At 37.3% G+C, this 24788-nt stretch overlaps 1 protein-coding gene across 1 annotated transcript in view; it reads left to right on the top strand.

Moving 5' to 3' along the window:
• Window positions 1-24788, top strand: part of LOC120636264 (ubiquitin-conjugating enzyme E2Q-like protein CG4502) — a 312586-nt gene that overhangs the window by 169027 nt on the left and 118771 nt on the right. The window lies entirely within an intron of this gene.

Raw genomic sequence — 24788 nt, 5'->3', positions numbered from 1 at the left:
TACATGACTACTTTCTATATCTTTTATCTTTTATACAATGAAAATAATATAAATAAGCAATATAATAATAAGTTAAAAAAATTTAATTCTGAAGAAAATTTTATTATGAAATCGCGCGCGCATTCACCGCGTCCGCGCCGCCCATTAATTCTGATCACAAGATTAGAGCGAGACAGACGCTTTATTACGGCCAATAAACGAACGTTAGAGAGAGATAGCACTAAGTTTGTCGTTTAGGCATTCACTGATGAGCAGGGGAGACTCCGTTACAGTTACTTGTATGACAAAACAAACAGTATGGAAGGGCTTTGACCAACTAAATACCTATAGGTCAGAGTCTTAATTTTTTCTTTTTTAATATGATGATATTTTTACTCTGCTAAGAAAGAAAAATAAGTGCTTGCGTGGGAAATAAAATTCCTTTTAAAAATGTGAAATGGAGAGTTTTAAATTCGAAGTCGGCAGATATATCTACGTACATAAGTTGAAATTTTTACATCTAACAACTCGGAGGGACGGATATCATCACAAATCTCAGATGGAGCCCAGCCTTTAATGATAGGTATAATAATAAAAAACACTAGATATTTCCTTTAATCTGTAACATTATTTATACTGTTCGAAAACCCCACGGGTCAAGAAAAGAGATTTCCTTACCCATACAAATCTGAGTCTGTCATTAAATGCCTAAGGACTTCCATATGATTCTTGACCACCCCATTTGGTTCACTCGATTACTCAAGCTCCTACCGAAAGTCGCCGAGAAGAGCCGACTGCGAGAGATAGGAATACAAAGCTAGGACAAGAGGGATATAAGAACTCAGAGCTGTCCCTAGAGGCCTCCATGTATCATATCGTATCGCGCTATATTACATCAAGTTGTTTTACGTGTTTCACCTCACGTACGTATTCTCAAACAATAAAACACATGAGTAATACCAACAACCGAGAGCTATGGGATCTTGAATAAATAGGTAATCGCAAAGGTACGTAAGATATGGTATGATAATAAGAACATTCCACCTAATTCCACGCGACGCCATCATCGGCGATATACCCGAACAAAGATCCTCTCATGGGATAGAAGGATATAGAGCTGATAAATTCAAAATTCAAATTCAAAATTCATTCATTTCAAGTAGGCCTACTTTATAAGCACTTATGAAACGTCAAGTATGTATGTTTGTAGTGACTCTGCCACCGGTTCGGAAAGCAGATTCTACCGAGAAGAGCCGGCAAGAAACTCGGTAGTTGTTCTTTTCTAACATCAACATTTACAATCATTTTATCATTTCTATCTTGCGGGAGATGAGAGCGAGGCTGGCTGCTTCCAATCTACCTTGTCATTACGGAATTCATTAAATGTATAATAACCTCGCTGTATTAGATGTGTTTTAGATATTTTAAATGTATGTATTGGTAGGTTACCTTAGGAATCATGTTGCAAAAGCGTGAGCGTTGTGATAAACAGCACAAGCCTTGAGAGGAAAGGATTGAGAGATCCACACTACTCCGAAGTAGGTTGGCAGGCCAAAATGCTTAGACCTTTTATCAAGGTTAAGTTATCATAACCGGGAAGGATGGAGTAGAAACAAAACCAATCTACGAATTTCAGACTGATATATGAAATTATAGAATGTTATTGCCAGCAAATACCAATGCCGTATGGTGACGGCAGAATACAGTTGTCACCATCTCTTCTCTTCCCGCGGATTTCGTACGAGGCTACTGAGGGAATAAAAAGGAGAAAATATTATGACTGCCACATCGCCATCTAGCCCCAAAGTAAGCGTAGCTTGTGTTATGGGTACTAAGATGTCTAGTGAATATTTTTATGAATGATATACATATATACTTAGAATATATATATAAACACCCAGACACTGAAAAACTTTCATGCTCGTCACACAAACATTTTCCAGTAGTGGGAATCGAACCCACGGCCAGAAAGCAGGGTCGCTGAAAATTGCGCCAATCGGCCGTCAAAAGGCAAAAGGCAGCAGCGTCCTCTGTGCTACTACTACCATCTACTGCGTTAACTAACCCGTTTACCCAGCGTGCTGATTAGAGGGTAAAACCTCCCGTCAGAAGAGGTTTTATGTTCAACAGTGGACTTAACAGTCTACAGTTGGTATTTACATCCATAGACTATAACTAGTCTGTGGATGTAAATACCAATAAGTACTGCCTTGCAGCTTTGTCGAAATAGGTGTCGGTTCAAGGCGTTTCCGTAACTCATTCACCATCGGGAGGCTAACAGTAGAAATGAATATCATCAAGCATAGGTAGGTGATATGCAAGTAGGATCCTCAGTAAATACCAAATGAGGAAACAACGTACAAGGAATTCAAGCAGCTTACAAATAGTATATTAAGATACTGTGGCAAAATATATCAGTAGGTGCCTAGGTTGTTACGCCGATACCTACAACCTCTGCACACTTGAAGATCTCTCTTAAAAAGTTTAAAGTTTGTATTAAACGTAAGCTTATAGACAAGTCCTATTATAAGTAGTATAAAGGAATACGTAATCGATAAAAAAGCTTGGGTGTGAATGATTGCTCAAACCAGGTTGCTCTTCAAATAATTTTAAATGACAATGTGAGATGGTGATAACAAAAAAAAAACCCCGCAAAGTTTGCTGTGGGCTTCTTATAAGACCAGGACGCGTTTTAGTTTTAAGTTTACGAATATTGCTATTTTGGACTTTGACTTTGACTATATTCGCCGGCGAAGATTTCCATTCCGCGATTTCTTCCGCCACCCAAACGTCTTCAATTGCAGCTATCTATGGCCTTGGAGGAGCGAAATCTCACTCCAGTCAGCTCATTATTCCGAACGTCACCCTAAGTGGAATAAATAAATATACTACGACAATACACACATCGCCATCTTGCCCCCTAGTAAGCGTTGCTTGTGTTATGGGTACTAAGATGACTGATCAATATTTTTTAATGAATAATATATTCATAAATACTTATAATACACCCAGACACTGAAAAACATTCATGTTAATCATACAAACATTTTTCCAGTTGTGGGAATCGAACTCACGGCCTTAGACTCAGAAAGCGGGGTCGCTACCCACTGCGCAAATCGACCGTCAAAGTGTCAAAGTGTAAGTCCAAGTCTCACAAGAGGGAATGGCATGAGGCAGGTTGCCAGATCGATTATTCCTGTTATCGGGATCAATAACCGATTTTTCGGGATTTTAGGGCTTTGGTCGGGAGAAATAAAAAAAACAAGTTAATAATATTAATTATACATAATATATTAAGTAAACAAACATATTTTTGCATAGCACTGTAGATATAAGAAAAAAAATCATACTTAGTAGGTATTTGTGACACATAAGATAAGAACCGAATGAGCATGTTTGTTGTTTTTGTTCTTGCCATAAGTATTTGTAATTTTTTTTGTTTGTTGTTTGCAAGTTTCGTTTGACGAAAATGTAAACTTAAAATGTTCGAACTTGTTTTTCGGGAGATTATTTGCTTTGTCGGGAGTCAGAGGATATACAAAAATTCGGGAGAATCCCGCCAATTCCCGACCGTCTGGCAACCCGAGGCAGGCCCGATTTCATCGAGCCCAACGTGGCTAAGTTTCCCTACTCGCCCTACACATCACACCGTCTATACACGCTTGATGTAAAAAATTTATAGCATATTAAATTTAAAAGTGATAGGCATCATCAGCATTATCATCTTCAGCCTATTTCGGTCCCCTGGACTAAGGCCTTTACAATTGTACGCCATCTTGCTGGTGAGCTGCATCCAGTTCCTGCTGCCTTTACGATATAATGACGGCCGATTGGCGCAGTGGGCAGCGACCCTGCTTTCTGAGTCCAAGGCCGTGGGTTCGATTCCCACAACTGGACACTATTTGTGTGATAAACATGAATGTTTTTCAGTGTATGGGTGTTTATCTATATATTATAAGTATTTACGTATATTATTCATAAAAAATATTCATCAGCCATCTTAGTACCCATAACACAAGCTGCGCTTTCTTTGGGGGTAGATGGCGATGTGTGTATTGTCGTAGTATATTTATTTATTTATTTATCATCCCTCCATCGAGCTGGTGGTCGGCCGATGCTAATGTGTTCAGTGCGCGGTTGCCAATCTAGAATAACTTCGCTTCACCCATCCCCCTTCTTTTTAAGGGTCCACGTCTCTGGTCCATATGTCATTGTAGGTAAGACGCAGTGGCATGCACTTCATATATGCACAAAAGCACTGCATACCCTAAAATTTTCATAAAACTGTCAACGGAGGAGGATTTTGCCATTTCATGCCATTTTATGCCAATTTACTTCTTTATGCTTACCCTGGTCCAAATTCCTGTGCACGCCACTAGGACACATTAGTCGATATTGGTCGTAAAGGATAATAGTAGGAAGGTACTATAATTAAATTCAATCTGAAATCTGAAGATTTAAGAATAGAATTCTCGGGTTATAATGGTAATGAGCAACAAGGTTCATCGCATCGTGAGGGATCGCTTGGCATCGTGTAGCGCCAAGTTCCGTATTACCAATGTGTTACCAGCTTTAAACATGGTTGTAGCTAGAGCAGACAGTCATAATGTGGGTCGGCGAAGGCAGTATTTCACGGTTTGTATACTTAATACACTGAGAGCCGCATGAAAAGACGCTCTGTTCTCATTTTGCTTAAAAGGCGGTGAATTATTAAGGGCCTGTTATAGATGTCGGGTATCTTGAGATATGATAGAAGTAGACGAGGTTATGTTACACACTACTAGCTACACAAGGGCTAAGTACCTACAACTTACCTCACAGACCAAATGTACTTTAGACCTTACCTGAGAAGTGAAAAATATGAAGGTATATTTATAGGAGAGTTTCCTTAATTCGGTAGTGCAAAGATTCTGGCCTTGTCAGATGCGCGATTATGCTGATTCTTGATTAGACGGATTCGCTATACTTACAGCAGAAATTATGTAGCCGTGCACTCAACAAAAAAAGCTATTTGACGGCCGATTGGCGCAGTGGGCAGCGACCCTACTTTCTGGGTCTAAAGCCGTGGGTTCGATTCCCACAAGTGGAAAAGGTTTGTGTGATTAACATGAATGTTTTTCTGTGTCTGGGTGTTTATATCTTTATTATAAGTATCTAATGTACCTATATTATTCATAAAAATATTCATTAGTTATCTTAGTACCCATAACACAAGCTAAGCTTACTTTGGGGCTAGATGGCGATGTGTGTATTGTCGTAGTATAATTATTTATATATAGGTATATTTTAGTTTATGCAGCTGCCACAGAAATTGAAGTCAGCGTCTGTCTGAATTTGTGAAATAACTGTTACTTGATGTTTTAATTACCCAAATATATTTGTTTTAAAGTGTTCTCTGTCGGTCTGCTTGTCAAAGCTCACCAAAGCCAAGCCAATTTTGGCGGGACTTTCAGAGGAAAGAGAGAGTTGTCGTAATATATTTATTTCTTTATATTTATTTTGATTGGAATAGGTCCCTACAATATATAACAAACATACTTTTTTAATCAGGTGGGAAAATAGGTACCTTCCTTGCAAGGGGTGTTCTAGGCAGTATTACACTTCATTTAGGTACCGACTTCTAGGACAAATTTGAAAATCGGTACTTACTAGTAGTTTAAAATGACCTTCTAGTAGCTTAGAAATTAGCGGTTCCGAAATTCGACCGAAAACTTAAATTATTTTGAATTTTACAAACATTTATCTAAGAGCTATCATATAGAGCCTACTTTTTATCAAACGCATTTGTTCCGAGTCGCATGTATCACAGTTAACGTGTAGGTAGTACACCTATCGATAAAACACGTTATCAATTGAAAGTTTCCCATAGGTAGAGTGAGCACAACAAAAAGTGCATTGCATAAAGAAATCTTGTAAAACCGGTCAAAACATTCCACCAAGCCGGAACCCATAATTCAATTGAAAAATCAACAGAATCTCATAAATGGGAAATAGCGTAAGAATAAACATCGAATATAAAGGACCCATTGTAAGTCGTGTTGTACAAAATTCTAAGCCCGCAAATCCCGCACAAGGGCAAATGCCGGCGCCCTGTTTTTCAATACGCGAAGTATCAATGTCGGTTTGAAATGTACAAATATTTGTTCGGAAGCATACTCGTATACACGTGGCCCACACAAGACGCCATTTTGGTGCATTGTAATATCAAGATCCGAGTGCATTGCTTCCGAGTTTACTTGTATAAGAATGAGCTTTACGCGCGGATTTGTCCGCGGTTAGATACCACTCGTGTTTAATCAAATCTAACTAAAACCTCTTTCCATTACAATTATTTTATGTATATATATATACAGATATATATATATATATATATGTATATATATATATATATATATAGGACTAGGAGTGCTCCGATCGTCACCAAACTTTACAGGATTACTCGCCAGGTACATAGCCACACACTTTCTCTTTTATATATGTATTTATATATATAAAAACGATCATGAAACTTAGCTAAGTAATCATAAAAAAATAACACTAATATATTGCATTATTGAGTTGACCTCAGGCTATGTGTTGCAACATTTAGAAAATACCTACTGCAAGCAACGCTGACCGATTTCAGTGGGTAGGTACTAGGGACCCATAACACTAGATAAAGTCATGGCAAGCCAGCTTCTGTATATCACAAAGGTACAAAACGTAAAAAAAAATAAAGCAAAACTATTTAACGTGTATTTGATCCGTCCTTCCCCATTAATGTTATAAATGCTACATAACTTACGAGTATGCGTAGGTACACGAAAAGACAGATGAATCGGTCCAACTTATAACACCGTTTTTATGGTATTTAATAAAAAAAATGAGCATGTACGCGATACGGAAGTGGTGATCGATTTAGCAACAATTATTAAGCGTGAAATGAGAAAACGCATATGAAATCTATTTAGTGGAAGGGAGCCTCTACTGTTATTTGGAATGTTTTGCAACGCTGTGGGCTCTGGTAACGTTTAAGTCTTGAAGTTTAAAGTTCTAACGCTATGGTCACTTTTCATAAGCCAACAATTCGAAAACCCAGTGATTACTGACGGATAATTCCTCAAAACTTAAATTTTATGTATTGATTAAATATTAGATTATTTTCATTAATCAAATTTCCTTTAGGGCTGGATTTTGTTTGTTCGCCAGGGTTCAGCCATTGTAATGAGCGTTTCCGATTATCTTACAGGATCCACTTTTCATCACAGTTAATGATTCGATATAGAATACCTTAATTATTGATTAAGTCCTTAGGCAAGTACCTATTTACGAGTTGGTATATAACTATTATTTGAAAGTCCACAACATAGATATAACAAAAAGCAACATGTTGTGTAATCTTTTATTTATAAAAATGTTTATTTCCTTTCAAATACAACTGCCTGTTTAACTGTTGCCATAATTTATAAAAAAAAAGTATTGCAATGCTCGAATATTGAAATAAAGAATAAGTAAAACATAAAAAGGCGAGAGGAGCAGCAACAAATCGCGCGCATTATACATGACAAATGTAATGCTCGGTGTCGGGTTGCGGCCACCCGTACGACGGATTAGTTTCTGTTCCGAAGCCCCATTTGCATCCGACACGACTTTACTTATCCGTCAAAAAAGCTGAAACGGGCTATTAGAATGACAATGCAACTAAGGCAAAGTCAAAGTCAAATATTTCAATATTCAAATAGGCACATAAATGGCATATTTTATTCTGTACATATTATTAATGTAATGTACCTACATTACACATATAATATGTATATAGAGGTGAGATGTTGGCGATAAGGAGGTATTAATTATATAATATATTATATATTATTAATTATATATTATTATAGTAATTCGTAAACTTAAAACTAAAGCTACGAGGGTTCCAAACGCGCTCTGGTCCAAGGAAAGCCCACACCAAACTTAGCCGGATGTTACGTTCAAACATGCTTTCTGCACGCCTAGCTTAGGCAGGAAACAAAAATTTAACCCCGACTTTACATCCACTGACAAGTGGTCAAATTTACATGCCGAAAACACGGCAACAGAGAAAAGTAGAAGTGTACGTACCGCTGTTAAATATGACACCCGTGCGCTCATGCTCGGAGTGTAGATAAACATTAAACTGTGGTTGAAAGAAGTAAATGAGAGAAAGTCTGTAATAATATTTTTAAAGTAGTGTTAACTGTTTAAGTAAACTTAAATTTCGACTAAGTATACTTTTAACTCTTTTTAATTTAACAGAGTATAATTGAGGAAACATCTTTTAGGTGGTATAATGGATACGTACTTCCAGCTTACTTTCCGTTTGCTCCCCAAATAGTGCGCCCTCTGCCCTTGACGTTTGCCACGCCATCTATACGACTCCTTAAAATAATTTAGTCGTTAAAACGAGTTCTATTTATGAAATCACTAAAATAGATCCGGGATAATTAGTTGATCTATCTAATAATAGTGAGTGGAGTGTAAAGATGCGTAACTCTCTGCTAATGAACTTATTCAAAACAAGTTTAAGATACCTACCTAATTTTATAATATTAGTTATGTATCTCGCGACAGGCTTGCAACAGGCGTAAATCTTGCTGTCAAACGTCACTTTTGTATTTTTTTGTATGCAATAGTGATGTTTGACGGCTAATCACCCTGACGGTCTAATGCAAGTTTCTGTTTCGTGATCACCTCTTCCCACTACCATATGCACTTTAAAGCGAATGAAACAAAAATTGCGAAAAAAAATTGCGTAGTAATTAATCATTTTCAAGAGATTTAAAGTGAATGGTTTCCAGTTATTCTTTCTCTAGCACCCTAAGACCTCCCTCCGTACGTACTTAACCTTCGTTTTTGGATTTTCTGAATATTCTCTTCTTAGAACAGTAAACGGAACCCTCAAATCCATTTCTTTCTTTTCAGTATATGGACTCATATAACATTTAATACCCGATTCATCTTGGCAATAGTTATCTAAGAACAACATTCTTCCACAGATCGTTTATAATATCAAACACACAAATGCTTACGCTTTCGAATTTATACAAGATTCAATCGATAACAACCTAAGCTCGATCAAGTTGAAAAATGGCCGATAATACCTCATTACTGCAAGCTAGAACCGTGGCCTCCACGGCAGCCATTGTTGCGTGGATAAGCCCATTATTTATGTACTATTAGGCACAATCTGTACTTAAGTTTAACCATTTACATGTAGGTAAAACCGCCCACGCCACGCCACCATGAATTTCTAAATAGCATGCGTTACCTTGAATTGTTAATAGTAGAAATTGCGTTTAATGAACAAGTAGGTACGTACAGTGTAAGTATATACTGTATAAATTTACGTAATGCCATTTCAAATTCCAAAGCAGATGAGTCCTAAAACATAAAAATTTAATTGCAAGAAGAGATTCTATGTGTTATCATATTAACGTACTCTGAGAACGTAATAAAGTAGAAATCGATTGAGCACTCAGAATAACGAATATGTATACATTATTCTGAGTTAGACTGACAATAAAAAAACCATTTTGAAGATGTTATGTATACCTATATCCAAATAAGAGAAATTATAGGACCGACGACATAAGCATGGTTATACTTGCCGATACCATTACTTATTTCGTACCAAACGGTTTTTATAATATCTGGTTACAAACCTCTTAATTTCATCCTCAAGTTCATGAAACATAAAATAAAATAAATCTAAATTTTAATAAATAATTTAAAATTAAGCAAGGTTAAACACGCTGGCTTCTTTTCTTGCCAAATTGAATCATAGCTGACTGTATTGCATAAAACGTAACACCACTGATCAAAGATCCTCATGGTCAAAAGACGAAACTATCTTTAATTCCTTCCTTCCTTCCTAGTACCTACACAAATGTATTCGTTTTTCTGTTTTCTGTAGTGTTAATTAAAAGTGTATTCATTAATTCATCAGCTCATTTCTAATCTGAACAAATTTGACCGGTCAAAAAGTAGTTCTGTATTTTTCTCGTGGATAAGAATAAGTAATACTCCTATTTTTAGACCTATGAATTTCGTAAAGTTCAAAGATTTGGACCTACAACAGAATTAGCACAAAAAGCTAACGAAATAAACTTTAGGTATCATTTTAAATTGTTATGAATGAGATTAATTGTTGTGTTGAGAAATTTCACACTCGCGGACTGTGACAGTGTCACTTAACCGCTTCCACTACTGACTACGCATTCACACCAGCAGCCCATTGAATAACTTCCAGTTGTGAGTATTTAAGCTTTTATCGAGGCACGGCCATAAATCGCTGCGCAGGCGCAAGTAATCCGTTCCCCGCGCCCCACGGCCTGCTATAAACAGAAGTCAACGTGTTGGACTTATAAATCCTGCTCTTAACTATTGTATCTCACGCACAATAATGAAGTTAGCTCGTTCAGGAAGAATTATGCCACCACGTGGGTGGGCAACGCGGTCGGAATAAATCCTTAAAGATTATGTATGAATGCGATGCGATTTTTTGTGTGCAGCGGTAGCGTCGACACAGGAGGCTGTGCAGCCGGTGAAAGGTCGCCTGAAAAAACAAAACCGTTCAAGCCGCGCGGTGGTGACGAAGGGTCAGGTTGCGGCAGTGATAGCTTATAAGTTATAGGATTCTTTATGACTATCGTTAGGCCTACGACGATCAGTCACGTCAGTCAGCAGTAAATCATCACAAGTCGTTGCTCATGGTGTACAATTTCTAATGTTACTTCAGCTATAAATCATGGCGAAAAGCCTTTTCAAAAACATTAAATAAATATTTATCACATTGAATTGTATTGATAAGTTTTGAAGCGACACTGGTAGAATATCGTAATGGATTTTGAGAAACATACGTCATGACAAATATTCTTAAGAGTCTAAAATTCTTACGATTAATTTTTTATTAAATTTGCGACTATTTATTATCAAATAAAATATAACGGTGGTGTATAAAACAGAAGCTGTGACAGCGCAGTTGGTAGGAGCTCGACTTCACCCTCGGGGCGGCCGAATTCGGATCCCAGCACGCACCTCTAGATTTTCTAAGTTATGTGAGTTTTAAGTAATTAAAATATCACTTGCTTCAATAGTGAAGGAAAACATCTTGAGGAAACCTGCGCGCCTGAGAGTTCTACATTATGTTCTCAAAGGAAAAATCTGCACAGGGCCAGCTTAGTGGACTACGGCCTTAACCCCTTCTCATTCCTGGAGGGGACCCGTGCCCCGTAGTGGGCCGGTAATGGGATGACGATGATGATTATTATTGAATATTAAGCTCGATATGGTATATCCTAAAGAATGAACGAATAATGGGCTTTGACAGTGATGCCATAATATAAGAAACGTGATTTCTTATAGGCCTTATAAGAAACTCAGAGTCACTCAGCCGGCGATGCAGGTAACAATTTATGATTAGCCCCAAAGTATTCCTATTGAGTGTGATTTAATTGTAAATAAAAAGATAAAGCCATAGGAAAACTACAGTAACCGAAAACCATATTAACGAACCTATTAGTTGACAAAGGGCCGAAATTAATAACTAGATTTAGATGAAACAATACAGTGAGTTGCGTCACTCTTATATTCAAGGATAGGAAAAGGATAGCACTAATAAGTTTGATATTTTTTATCTGGAGATATTGAATTATTAATTTCTGGTGAAGAGACGACGTCTTTGCATACGAATACATAATATGTGGCACAACGCCGTGAAATTTAAACATAAACTCCGATAAAAAATAATTTTTCCGTTTACAAATTTTTGTTTGGTAAATCTTGTGGACAAAATGAAACGAGTATCCTACCAGTAACTTATGTCCAGCATTGGTCGTTCAACTAAAGGTTTAGACGACATGATAATCGTAAAATATACTCGTATAAAATTTGAAATTGATAACTAAATAAAACCTCAGTATTGATTAAACTATGGTAACCTTTTGGAAAGTAATTTACTTCAGTTTACTTAAGGTTTTTTATGGAATACATTTTCAGTAGCCGGAAATTAGGAAATTGACCATTTTACCCCTTGCTTTGGAAAGCGTGTTAAGCCGTCGGTCCTATATGACCAGCTTCTTCTTAAATTACCTCTTCAAACGAAGGTCAACGACCTTACTTAAAACTTAAACTTTGGGCACTAGCACTGTCGTAGGTTTCAAAGTAAGAATTTTCTTCTTTTTCCCAAAACCCCACTTTCCTTGTATCTTTTCTCGCATGATCGTATGACCATCGTGTAAGAATAATAATTAAAACCCACCCGTCGATATTATAGCAGCGTGAAGAATCTAAGCTCTTAAGCCCTCCGAAAAAGGAGGCCTGGGCTCAACAGTGAAAATTATCTGGCTAAGATTGATGATGACGGCCGTTTAAAGCAATAACCTTATAATATTTTCACACACCTTATACCACACAAGGTTAGCACGGGCAAACGTGTGACGAATGAGTGTGAACTGTGAAGCGAGCACCGAAAAGGCGTGCGTAATCGCACCAATGTGTATAAACAAACACTCGTAGTCGACACTAAAAAACCGATATATTTCACCGAACTTTTATATCCGTTCGCTCCAACTTATAATATATTACTTTTTCTTTAGCACCTTTTGTATCTTTTAGTGCGTTGTCCCCACTTTTATGGGTGCAAGGCGGTTGTAAATCATTGTAGTAGAAGTGGTGTACAATCGTAAACAATACGTCCCGCAGGGCGCAGCGTTGGCGACTGGGGCAGGTCACTGCGTAGACAAGCTTTCAGAACTTACCTTATTAAGGTTCATTTTATTCTCAGCCTTTTCAACTCGAACTGAGCCTTCCCCTCTTTGACAGAGCAAACGATGTAGTGCTTTGTTCCACCACTCTGCTTTAATGAGGTAAGTCACGATTATTATCACAGCCATCTTAGTGGAAATGCTTATTTTCACTAAGATGACTGTGATAATAAGCTTACCGGTAGCTTAACGTGCTCTCGAAGGTACGAGGTTAATCGTTTTTTTTATAATTTTTATCATAGTGTTTCACTTGGAGGAAATATCAAATTTCTAGTTTTTTTAATTTGGATTGAACCTGCAACTCTGGCTCTCAGTCCACCAGTGTTGAAATTAATATATGCCCTTTTTATCAGTTATATGTGCATTTAAAAAAAATACCTAAAATTAAACAACAGTAGATTGAAAATGGGTGTAATGTCTTACGTTAACTCCTGAGCTTAGTGTGGCCAGTCATTATACCCTCTAATTCCTAGCACTAATTATTTTCTTATATACTGGGGAGGAATAGTGCACACTCCAAGGTCTGCTGCCCAATTCAATTACTTTCCCAAAAATGTGTTAAACAGTCGTCTTTAATTTGTATACCGACAGTCGCCATCGTCGGAAAAGGAACCCTGACGAGAAAAATGACTACGCCAAATCTTCTCTCTCCACTTCCACTTCCTTATAAACTGAGTGCTTCAGCCATTCAAGCACTACAATAAAAGTAAGCTAACATTAGTATAAAACAGTATAGAGAGGCAATAAAAAATTCCCTAGGTAGATAGCCAATTCAAATATTAAAAAGGTGAAGCTCACCTTAACGTATCTGAAAGAATATTAAGTAATAAAATAGCTTATTATTATTTAAATACAACAAAGGAAACAATTTCCACGTTGGGCCTGAATGTGGACATTATATTACCGATAACAGTTAATCCGAGACGCGCCAGCTGTAAATTAAACTTTATATCATTTTTAACGACCGCCTCGAATGGTGTTTTGATTGCGGGCGGCTGGAGGCGTCGACAACTCGACACGTCGATAAGGCGACAGCTATCACGCGACACAAAAAACGCGCGTTTTATGACCAAAAAAGCTACTCTCACGCACCAGGTTCCAGCATCCCAGGATCCAGCCAAGGACTTAAACTTTTATGTGGATTCCTACACCGCAACACACTTCAGTTTTACGAGCATCGATATAAGCCTCACTTGGCGATACACGCCGTGATCAAAATGTTTAGTACTGGGCGGTTAGGTAAGCCCAGTTTTGTTAATTTCTCTATATATTTCTGTATTTGTAGTAATACAGCTTTTTGTGACAGAGCTCGTCCGGGGAAGTACTTTCGCCATGCTTATTGTGCCGCTAAGCAGCATTGTTGCAATGCTGTGTTCCGGTCTGAAGGGCGTGGTTGCCGGTGTAATTACAGGCCCATGAGGCTTCACACCTACGCCTCAAATTGATGGACACGGGGCGCCATATTGCAGGACGTGCTTCCTTGCTTTGTTTATAGGCGATGGTTTTCTACCAGGTGGACCATATTCTTGGTCCGTCAATTAATACAATAAAAAAAATATATATTTATTTCGATATAGGCCTCACTTCAAGGTTGCGGGTTGGTAGTGATCACCTTTTTTAGTACATATTTAATAGCTCAATTTTATATGAACCTACTTAACTATAAATATGTTTTATAATTTTTATTAGTGTTTTTACCTAATTTGGAGGAATTATCGATTTTATAAATTTCTGATGACTGATGTAAAGGCATACACTAATTTCGGCATCGACGGTAGGAGAGCCGTAGCTTGATTGGAGAGAGCGCTCAGGCCGCGATTGCCAGAGAGTCGCAAGTTCAAAACCTATCGGTTCCGAAAATTTTTATAAGCATTTTAAATTTATAAATATTTTCAGAGCATCGGTAGACCTCGCTTGGCAATTCGGCTCCTCCTGAACCTCTATCCAGTATCCAGTTCATAGTTTCTAAGAAACATAATTTTTAGAAACATGAGGTCAAAACATTTTGCACAATTGCAAGGATATCACAACGGTTTTGGATTACTTACAGCTAATCAGGATGTTCATCGTAGGAAAATTATTTCGCTTATAAATCTCTTGAAACAAACTTAGGTAGTTCAAATATGCATACTTATTAAAAATATTATATTTCCTTCCAAGGTAGGAAACATCCGGTGCACGAGTCTCACTCGCACTTGACCGGTTTCTATGCAGTAAATATTTGACAAACGCCTTGGCTCAATATTTCAATTGAATGATTGAATTTTAAAGTATCGCTTTTTGTTTTAAACAAAGAGCGATTTAACGCACATTGATATATTTAACGTGGCAAATAAACCGTGAAACGAGACCACAAAACACGTAAAGAGCATCAAGTGATAACAAAGAGGCGGCCATTAATCTCTCATTGTGCGACGTCGTCGAACGTCCCGTTTTGTTTGGGCTTGTCCCGATTTATTTCAGACGCCCGTTTGCAGTTTTCTATTGTCCTAAACGATCGGGTGTGATCGCATACAAAGAATGTTACAAATGGGGCGAGAATAAGAGTCTATACATCATATTTGTGTACACAAACCATAAATTTCGTCCAACGGCGAAACGAATTTCAACGTAAACTATATTAATTGTCGCGCAAAGTTAATTTATCATTACAAATGTTTTGTATTATTACGCTATCATGTTAGCATTGGCTTATTTAGTTCTGTATGCAGTTCGAATACTTATAACTCGTATAACTGTGATGTTTCATAATTTAATATCACACAAACAAGCTACCAGTTAGCCCTTGACAGCAATCTCACCTGCTGGTAAGTGATGATGCAGTTTAAAATGGTAGCGTACTAACCTGTTAGAGGTATCGTAGTTATATTAAACACATATTCCTAATCGATTTCCAGACTGCATTATAGCTCCTCAATGATATTTAAATAGTTTGTATCATGTTTGTAAGTTTATTTGAGGCTTGTGACGTCACCATATAATGAAGTATCAAAATTGTCGTCACAAAATTAAATTCCTTAGTCACAAGTAATTTTTTTTTTTTTTACTCACGTCGGCTAAGCGGTCATTAACTCAACTTTATGATAATAACCGGGATCGAAGCTGTGCGTGGATTAATGAATTAATGAATGAAGAAGTGCATCTTTATGACAATCATTGACTGAACTCGGGGATCGTAAGACCTTATCAAGATCTAACTCGAGCATGCTAAGAGGTACATACGAGACAGGTCATCAATAGATAATAACAGTCCAATCCTTGTCTAAAAGCCTCTTCCCAATTTATTTATACACTTTATTTGTACACCACAAATAGGAAAAAAAACAATGGACACAACAAAAATAAACTTAAAAAGTAGGATACAAAGGGCGGCCTTATCGCTTAGTAGCGATCTCTTCCAGGCAACCTTAGGATTAGGAAAACCAAGTGAAACCGATTGGTGGGGTGTATTATTATTATTATATACATACTTACGAACAATTACACACTAATACTTATCAAGATTACACACATAAAATACTAATAATAATAAATATAAAAAATAATAAACTAATATATACTAAAACATACTTAAATATGAGTAAGAATTAATCACTGTCGTCTTTATTGCTCAAGAAAATGGGCTTTAACAGCATTTTTGAATATGTCTAGTGACCTTGACTGTCGTATGATAGTCCCAATGATAGGGATTGACCATAAACACCTCGCTGGGCGGTTTAGTAATCGAAGTCATTTACTGTGACTGCAGTAAAAGCACAGAGGACTTGCTACCCGTTCTCTTTTACATTCCCTTAGTCACCTCGTACGAAACCCGCGGCAAGAGAATAAATGACAACTGTAATCAATGTAATGCGTCTCAAGACGGCATGAGACAGTACATCATTATCATCACTTCATCAACCGATTGACGTCTACTGTTGGACATAACTATTTTGTAGGCAGATGAAAAATCCACGTCCCTGGGCCGCTTGTTGCTAGGGGCTTCCTTCGACTCATTGGATGTCGTCTGTCTACCTCGCTTAGTGCCAACCAACACTGCGTTTTGATGCCACTCCAGCACCTTGGGACCCCAACTTGTATCGGTTCGTCGCTATGTACCCTGCCCATTGCCACTTCAGCTTCGCGACTTGTTTAGCTATGTCGGTATCTGTAGCTCTTCTCTTCTATCTTCTAATCTCTTATTTGATCACATAAATATACGAAGAAACAGGTACCTAAAATAAATTGTCAATAATACTAATTCTTGTTAAATGTCACAATAAATATAAATCGCTCTATCACCGAAGCAAGATTCGAAACGCATAATTTTTTATGTCCTAGACAAGAGTAAAATTTCTAAGATTCCGTACACAAAACCAGTAGCGGCGTATTGTAAGGCAATTAATTTCAATGCATCCAATACACTTGCGACTAACGTGCGCCTTGGGGCCGATCGCTCATCAGCTAAACGTTAGGAATTTGTATATTTTAATGTGCCTTTTGTCAGCCCGTCATCCCCGGCAGCAGCGGGAGGAACGCATGCGTGACCCACTTTTGTAGTAACTATGGGAAAGTCCTGAAATATTCGAGCAATATAGCAAGATACAAATAAACCTGGAATAACATTGACAAAGTTATGCAGGTTTTTTTTCCAGGTGTCAGCTTTAGTGTGAAAAAACACTGCATAGGCATTGCGACGTAATGCTGCAATTATTAATCAGACTCTTTGTTTTATGGCATTAAAGAGTCAATAGACAACAAACATCTGAACTGGACTGTGAAGACCGGCCTCCTCTAGAGATTTCTCTATAGACTTTGCTTGCTTCTGTTGCAAGGTTTTAAAGATTATCACGTTTCGGATATGGTGGTATAACAGACACCAATGGCTTAACGTGCTCTACGAGGTATGGAGATGGACTACGTCAATTCATGAACATGGGCTTACACTGTCAATGATGTCCCTACGTATACTACTTTGGAGTTGATAGCAAACGATTTTAAAATCATTGAATTTAATTAAAGCTGAGCTTAATAATTCAAATAAAACAAAAATATAATTATAAATATTTTTATCTATATATCATACAATTAAGCATATCAAATTTTACATTGGAAACTATGTTTACCATGTTTTAAAACTAGATATCCACACTCATTTAATTCGACAAAAGCTATACGGCTATTGACCATTTGAACATTCTGCCGTTTCAGATTCATACAAAGAACTGAAACTGAAGTATTTAAAACCGGTTAATTTTAATAAATCGACTGAAATTAAAAAAGAACTGGTTTCTCAGTTTAACCGGTTAAAAAATACGAAACTGAAACCTTAACAGATTCTAATACCGGGGTTAATGACCAAAACCGGTTCGAATTTTATTCCTGTTGACGAGCACTGTTCATAATGCGCTAAAAGAAATATTACTTTAAAAACTTACTTGCATGTACCCATATAAATATAAACCGATGAACGTATAAAAAAATATCCCATCAAAATGCATATAAATTTTGGTTACCATTGTCTCTTGGGACTACCCGCTTCTCATGCTCCCAATTGACAGACTGACGTGTGACGGCCATTGTCAAGTTGACATGTTGACACTGTCAAACTTGACTTCTGCCGGATTCCGCATGTAAATACGGAAATATTACCCCAGGCGCATCACAATGTACGGACAAATTAAATAATACAAAAATAAACTAACTCCCGTTTGAACACAGCTGCTGTTATTTGCCGAAAAGTTTTGTGAGGGTAACGCCGATTTTTTGGGTCGAGTATTTCAGAACTGTTCCTATTCATTTAGATTTACCATAGGCATAGCATACCATTGCCTACCAGCGCTTTGGGTCGGTATGGTTTGACGCCCCAAAAAGACAAAAAAAAATTATAAAATAATACCCAACAGTTTGTTGATTCAAATGATGATAATGAATGTCGAAACTAAAAATTCATTCAGAGAAAGAAACTGAACTGCTTGCAGCCTGCCGCCCCGGCCCATGGCCCTGTTGGCCCCGGGGTAAATACTCCTCAGCTTAGTTGGTGAGCTGTTGTACAATGAGGTTAAATACAATGAAAAGAGAGCCATGCTGAAAAGAAAGAAACAGGATTTTAAATTGATTTTTGTTTTTGTTTTGAATAATCTTACTTGACACTAATTTTGTTGGTTCGGCCTCGCATGAGGCGCCCTAACGGTGAAGGAAAACATCACACGAAAAGCTGCATGCCTGAAAGTTTTCCTAAATATCCCCAAAGACGTGCGAAGTCTAAGAATGATAACTTGGCCAGCAGCGTGGTATAGGGCCTAACAACTTCTCATTCCGAGAGATCCGTGCCCATTAGTTGACCGTTAACAACAACCGTTAACTGAAAACTACAAAACAGAATAGGATATAGAGATATCGCCATCGTATCATACAAGTACGAGTTTAGCTGGACACAAACCTTCATTTTCAAAACAGAGAGCAATGTTGAGCTTAGTTTGTCACACTTCTCGCGTACAGGTTGTTAAAATTTAGTAATTGTTATCACAAATGATAATAAATTACCTCTTCCTACCTGTCTACTAATGATGGGAATGTTTCTCCATGAAGGAAACCAGAAACCAATGATTCGTTTGTAGATATGAGTAATTTTTCGGGATAACAGGTATTCTGTCTTCAATCCAATACCTTTATAAGTTTATACCAATCGCGCTCTAGAGTGAGTTTACCAAACCATCACGTCAATTCGTTGCGCTACTGCTGCGTGAAAGAAGAACAAACCTATTAACTAGCAAACACACTCGCGCATTTATAATAATAGTAAGGTCTAGGGATTTCCATTATTTATTAAAAGTTAAAAATCTACAATTTATTGGCATAAAAAGTGAATAGGTGTAGATACGTCCTACTTACGTTTTAGTAAAAGCTCGGCGTTGAATGATTTAAAAGACATTTTACTTTGATATTTAAAATAGACAAGTTTTAAGTCACGATAGCGTTTCAACGTCCGGAAATGAAACAGCTTAAAAAGAATTTAAGGCGAGACCATTGTGGGCGACAACACAGCCATAAATAAAGCGAATTGTTGTCCCGTTGAATATTTCTAAACAACATTAGAGTTGAATGTTTGAATTGTCACTTTGTCACCATTTTGGTTAGAAAGAGGCTCTGCTGGAGACGGGGTAGAAGCGCGGGGGGCGCACGCCAGGGGTCGCACGGACTTGAGCTTGTTTCACTAATATTTTTTTGTTTCAACTTTGTTAAAGAGTGTTGACATTTTTTTTGGATTGGTATTTCTTTAATGAAGCGTCCAATGCAAATATGTCTAAGGGTGCAAACAGACAAGCATTTGAACTGCGAGCTAGCAAAAGTAGTTCAGTAGTAGTAAAGCTTTTTCGACAGTTCCTTTGGGGAAGTACTACCGCCATCAGTGGCGTGCACTTCATAGATGCACATAAGCTCTGCCTACCCAAATTATTTTATATAACTCGTATTGGAGGGAATTTGTTCCATTTATGCCATGTATCTGTTTTATGCATACCCTGACCGAAGACAGGTTAATGGACACAGGGCGGCTCTTTTCAGGACATGTTCCTAGCTTGCCTGTGAAAAGACAATTACTATAAGGTACGCCATCTCCTTGCTCCGTCAAATATTACAATGAAATAAGAAATTCAGTATCACTTCTGAATTTCTTATCTCATTCTTTTGGTAATATTATAAGTAGTATAGGTTTAGTTCAAAATTCACACTAAGTTAACCAAAATGCATAGAAATAAGTAATTACATTTTAATGATATTTAAATGAAAACTTCCCACGGTAATTATGACAAATCATTGTTTCTAACGTTATCAATAAACTATTCCAACTTGGCAATCAACAATAAAGAAGCTACATTCCAAAATTATACGACGATGATGAAAGATGTGTTGGTCTTGACCAGACTTGTGACAACATATTTGGGTACAACACATAACAGATTTATATACATAAAAGGTTTTCAGTTTCACACGAATTATTAGAATTATCTCGACGGAAAATAATACAGTTTATGAGTTATGAGTTATTTATAAAAATAATCAATGAAGATAAATAATTTAAGTAGGTATAAAGGCTAACCTAACCTAACCTACCTGGGTATTTTACTTATATTTGATTTTATTAAGACTACTAAAATTAGCAAACAAAATGTGGAAATGTAAAAGTGCATTGAGCGGCCATGTAGCATTTTAGTTTGCAACGTTAGGTATAAAATCCGGTATAAAGCAGGAATTCACAGATTATTAACACAGACAGGAAAACAAACCGAAAATATTCTGGTATGATCAAGTGCCTGTGTAACTAGTAACTACACATAACAAGCAAAACTACCCCTGACACGTGTCTATGGTGTGAATTCACAGGAGAGCGAACTGGTCTGCTTATTAATGAGATCCTTTGTGGTTGTTAAGTTAAGCTCAGCCCAAATATTTTTATTAGTTAGGTACTATTAATCAGTGGCGTGCACCGGGTTTTTGACCAGGGTATGCATAAAGAAGGCAGATGCCATAAAATGGAATAATCCTTCGCATTAATGAGTTATACAAAAATTTTAGGGTATGCAGAGCTTTTGTGCGTGTATGAAGTGCACGCCACTGCTATTAATACCAATAGGTACATATTAAATTATTGCACTACACACTCATATTAGACTTAATAACCGTAGTTCTGTGCGAGAGCTTAGCATTGTATACTTGTTAAATAAACAATCTAATAGAGAAACTTACATAGGATAACAGAGATTTGGAACGGCGTTTTTCAATCAAACACTCTCAAATACTCTTTTAAAGATATCTAATACTAAAGTAAGACACCCTAAGACGTGGTAAACCACATCATACAAGTCGCTGGGAGTCCTTGAACAGTAAGACAAAACCGTATTCCCTAAAACAGCTGTGTTGCACGGGTGGTCATCTATTACATAAAAGATGGCAAATTTGCTGTTTGTGATCAGTTTCACAATGTTTTCTCTCTATCTGTCATGAGCAGCTCATGACAGATAGAGAGAAAACATTGTTGCACCCGATAGAAAAAGCCAAAACATTGCATAGCGCATTTTTATTGTCGCCATAATTGACGAGCAGCAAGTCCTGCAGCATGCCGCCCTGTGTCCATCATTTTATGCTATGTGGTTATGTGTGTAATTACGCCGGCAAAAACGCCCTTTAGGCCGAAATAAGACTTGCAACAATCCTACTTGGCGGCAGAAATAAGCTTGGCGATTGTGCTTCCCCGGACGAGACTACTATGTAACCGCTATACAATGTGTTTTAGTTTTTTTCTTCTTTTATTGACATCTACAATCGTTCGATAGACTAAAAGATTTTTTGAAGTTCTTAATGACTTTGCAGTTATGAGGGCCAGTGTCCCCAAGTCTGTACAGTATCGAGCACTTCTGCCCGCTTCAGACTTCTGATTCTTTCCACAATCAGTAGGCTGTGTGCCAGTGGATTGGGGTGTTTTAGTAAGGATTTTAAAAAACTATATAACGTAAGTGCTAAATGTTTCCTAAGTGATCACACAAGAAAGGAATGCTTCAAGAAAATAATGTTACTAATAATAAAACTGAAGGTGGAGCATCCCTCGGCAACGCATCAAAATCATCCATGAGTGAGTCGCACTTAGAATGGATTACAAGGAATAGTTTTACGCACGTATTTGTAACATGAGATATTTAAATAGTATAGGTATTAGTCGGGTGTCATGTTATAATGCGAGTTAGTTACCAAAGAGGTTTACTCTGTAATGGAGAATTACTGGAGATACTAGTACTTATTAGTATAATGTATAAAATATTGTAATTCAGTTAAAAATGATAAAAAATGTCCTCACAATATAAATAATTATTTTTGTAAAAGTAAACTTCGCAACATCAAGATACTACAATTCGAGCTAATTTTAAAGTTATATAATAAAACAGTTTCTTAGATGGAAATATTAAAATAAATTAAAAATTATATGCATCCGATGTTCCTGTATCCCTCTTGGCTTTCCATATTTCCGGGATTGAGGTCTTCGTAAAATATTCTTATTATACAAAAAATTACAACTGGCTACTTAATAATAACAAAATGGTGCCGTTTAGCAACCTCGGTACGGAACGGTAATAATTTTAATCTCTCTTTGTCGTAACACTCTGGAAGAAGATTAAAATCGTGGGTAATGGTGCAGGTCGTGGTCATCATGGTAGGACATTTTTTGTGGCAGTTGTTACTCGCCTTATGATCATTCGCCATATTCTCCCTATTTGCAGATAGACTGGTACACTCATGCAGGGTACCTCCTACTGAAGATTTGATCTGATCGGTCCACACATGGGTGACCTACCGCGCGCTCTAGTGCCTTCTACCTGACCCTGCACAACAAGGCGTTCTATGGAGTTGTTGTCTCTCCGGGAGACGAAATTACGGGGAATAATTTTAATACGCAACTTGAAAAGAACGCTTCATGACGTTAATTTTAGTTCCCTATCCCACCAAAGAAAATTCCATTAAACTAAGACAGTGTAGACAGCAAAATGCATTTGCGCTTTAGCACCGCGGTATATTATTTACGAAGTTATTAATAAGGCTTTATCAGCTTGCTCATGTTGTTCTCATGTAATCTTCAGCTATAAGGCTTCTGTTCAATAATCTGTTATGTACCTATTGATCGTACCTACTAAACGGATTTTAAAAGATACTAGGAAAGATATTTCCAACAGAGTGGCATATTCGATAGTTTCACGTCAGATTGGGGCAGTGGGCAGCTTTCTGAGTCCAATGCTGTGGATTCGAATCCTGCAACTGGAAAATGTATGTGTGGTGAACATAGTGTTTTCAGTACCTGGGTGTTTATCTGTATATTATAAGTATTTATATATATTCATAAAAATATTCTTCAGTCATCCTAGTACCCATAACACAAGCTACGCTTACTTTGGGGCTGGATGGCGAGGTGTGTATTGTCGTAGCATTTATATTAATTTACAGTCTAAAGTTTGATCGCCATCACCTCAAATGTGGCCAGGTGGTGGTAGTCATCATCATCATTATCAACCCATTTGATTCAAATTCGTTCAGTAGCTTCCACATGATGAGCAACTAGCTTTGGCCGAAGCCTCCCACAGGAACAGGCCAGAGAAAATTCTGAAATTTTAATTAATTTATAAACCTGCCAGTGATCGAACCAGGCACCTCCACTTAAGCCACAGCGATCACTACTGCATCAGAGAGGTCGTTACATTTTAACATTTGTTACCCAAAAAAAATATTAAAAACCGTGCTAAAATTATTACGTTTGAAAACCTGGTTGTGAAAAAATACTTTAGAATAAAAGTAAGTTTCTAAGTTACCTACTTAGAAACTAACTATTATTCTGAAGTATGTTAGTAGGTATTTATTAAACTTGTAAAATTTAGTAGCGCAAGAGATTAGTAATAAATAATGAGACACAATCTTCTAAGTCGTACAATTATAGATAGCGTTAGGGGGCCCGAGATCCGCCCCAACTATTAGGTACGTTTATCTTCCCTCTGTCCACTAATCCGGCGGGGAAGTGGCTAAATATCTTGTACAAACAAACAATCCGATTGTTGCATTGTTGTTCTGGGGGAGTGAGTAGCTGTTGCGAATCGGATTACGCGGCGTGCGGTGTGCCTAATTAAAAGAAAGATTTATTGTACGGCCTGGAACAAAAGTGCTTATGCTATCATACGCTGATTGGACTTACTTAAATAAGAAAATACATTTTCAAACTTAGTATTTACTTATTACAGGAATACTAGAGCCCCATAGCTCCCTGATTCTTACTGCTAGTACGCATTGCGAATCATAAATAGGTAATAACTAGCAAACCCGCACAACTTCGTCGGCATCAAATCGGTTTTTATCGGTTTTAATATCTTAAAAAACCAAGACACCTAATTGCAGCGCCACCTACCGGGTCCAGTTTTATTTCCAAACTATATAATACGCGGAGGGGCGGCCCTCTGCATTTCTCTTGCTTTTAGCATTTCTACACCCGTTGTAACTTCGAAACGATACGATTTTAATGGT

Source organism: Pararge aegeria, chromosome 3, assembly GCF_905163445.1.
Source record: "Pararge aegeria chromosome 3, ilParAegt1.1, whole genome shotgun sequence".
Lineage (NCBI taxonomy): Eukaryota > Metazoa > Arthropoda > Insecta > Lepidoptera > Nymphalidae > Pararge > Pararge aegeria.
Note: the sequence above shows the minus strand (reverse complement) of the source record. Positions and strands in the feature narration are given on the sequence as shown.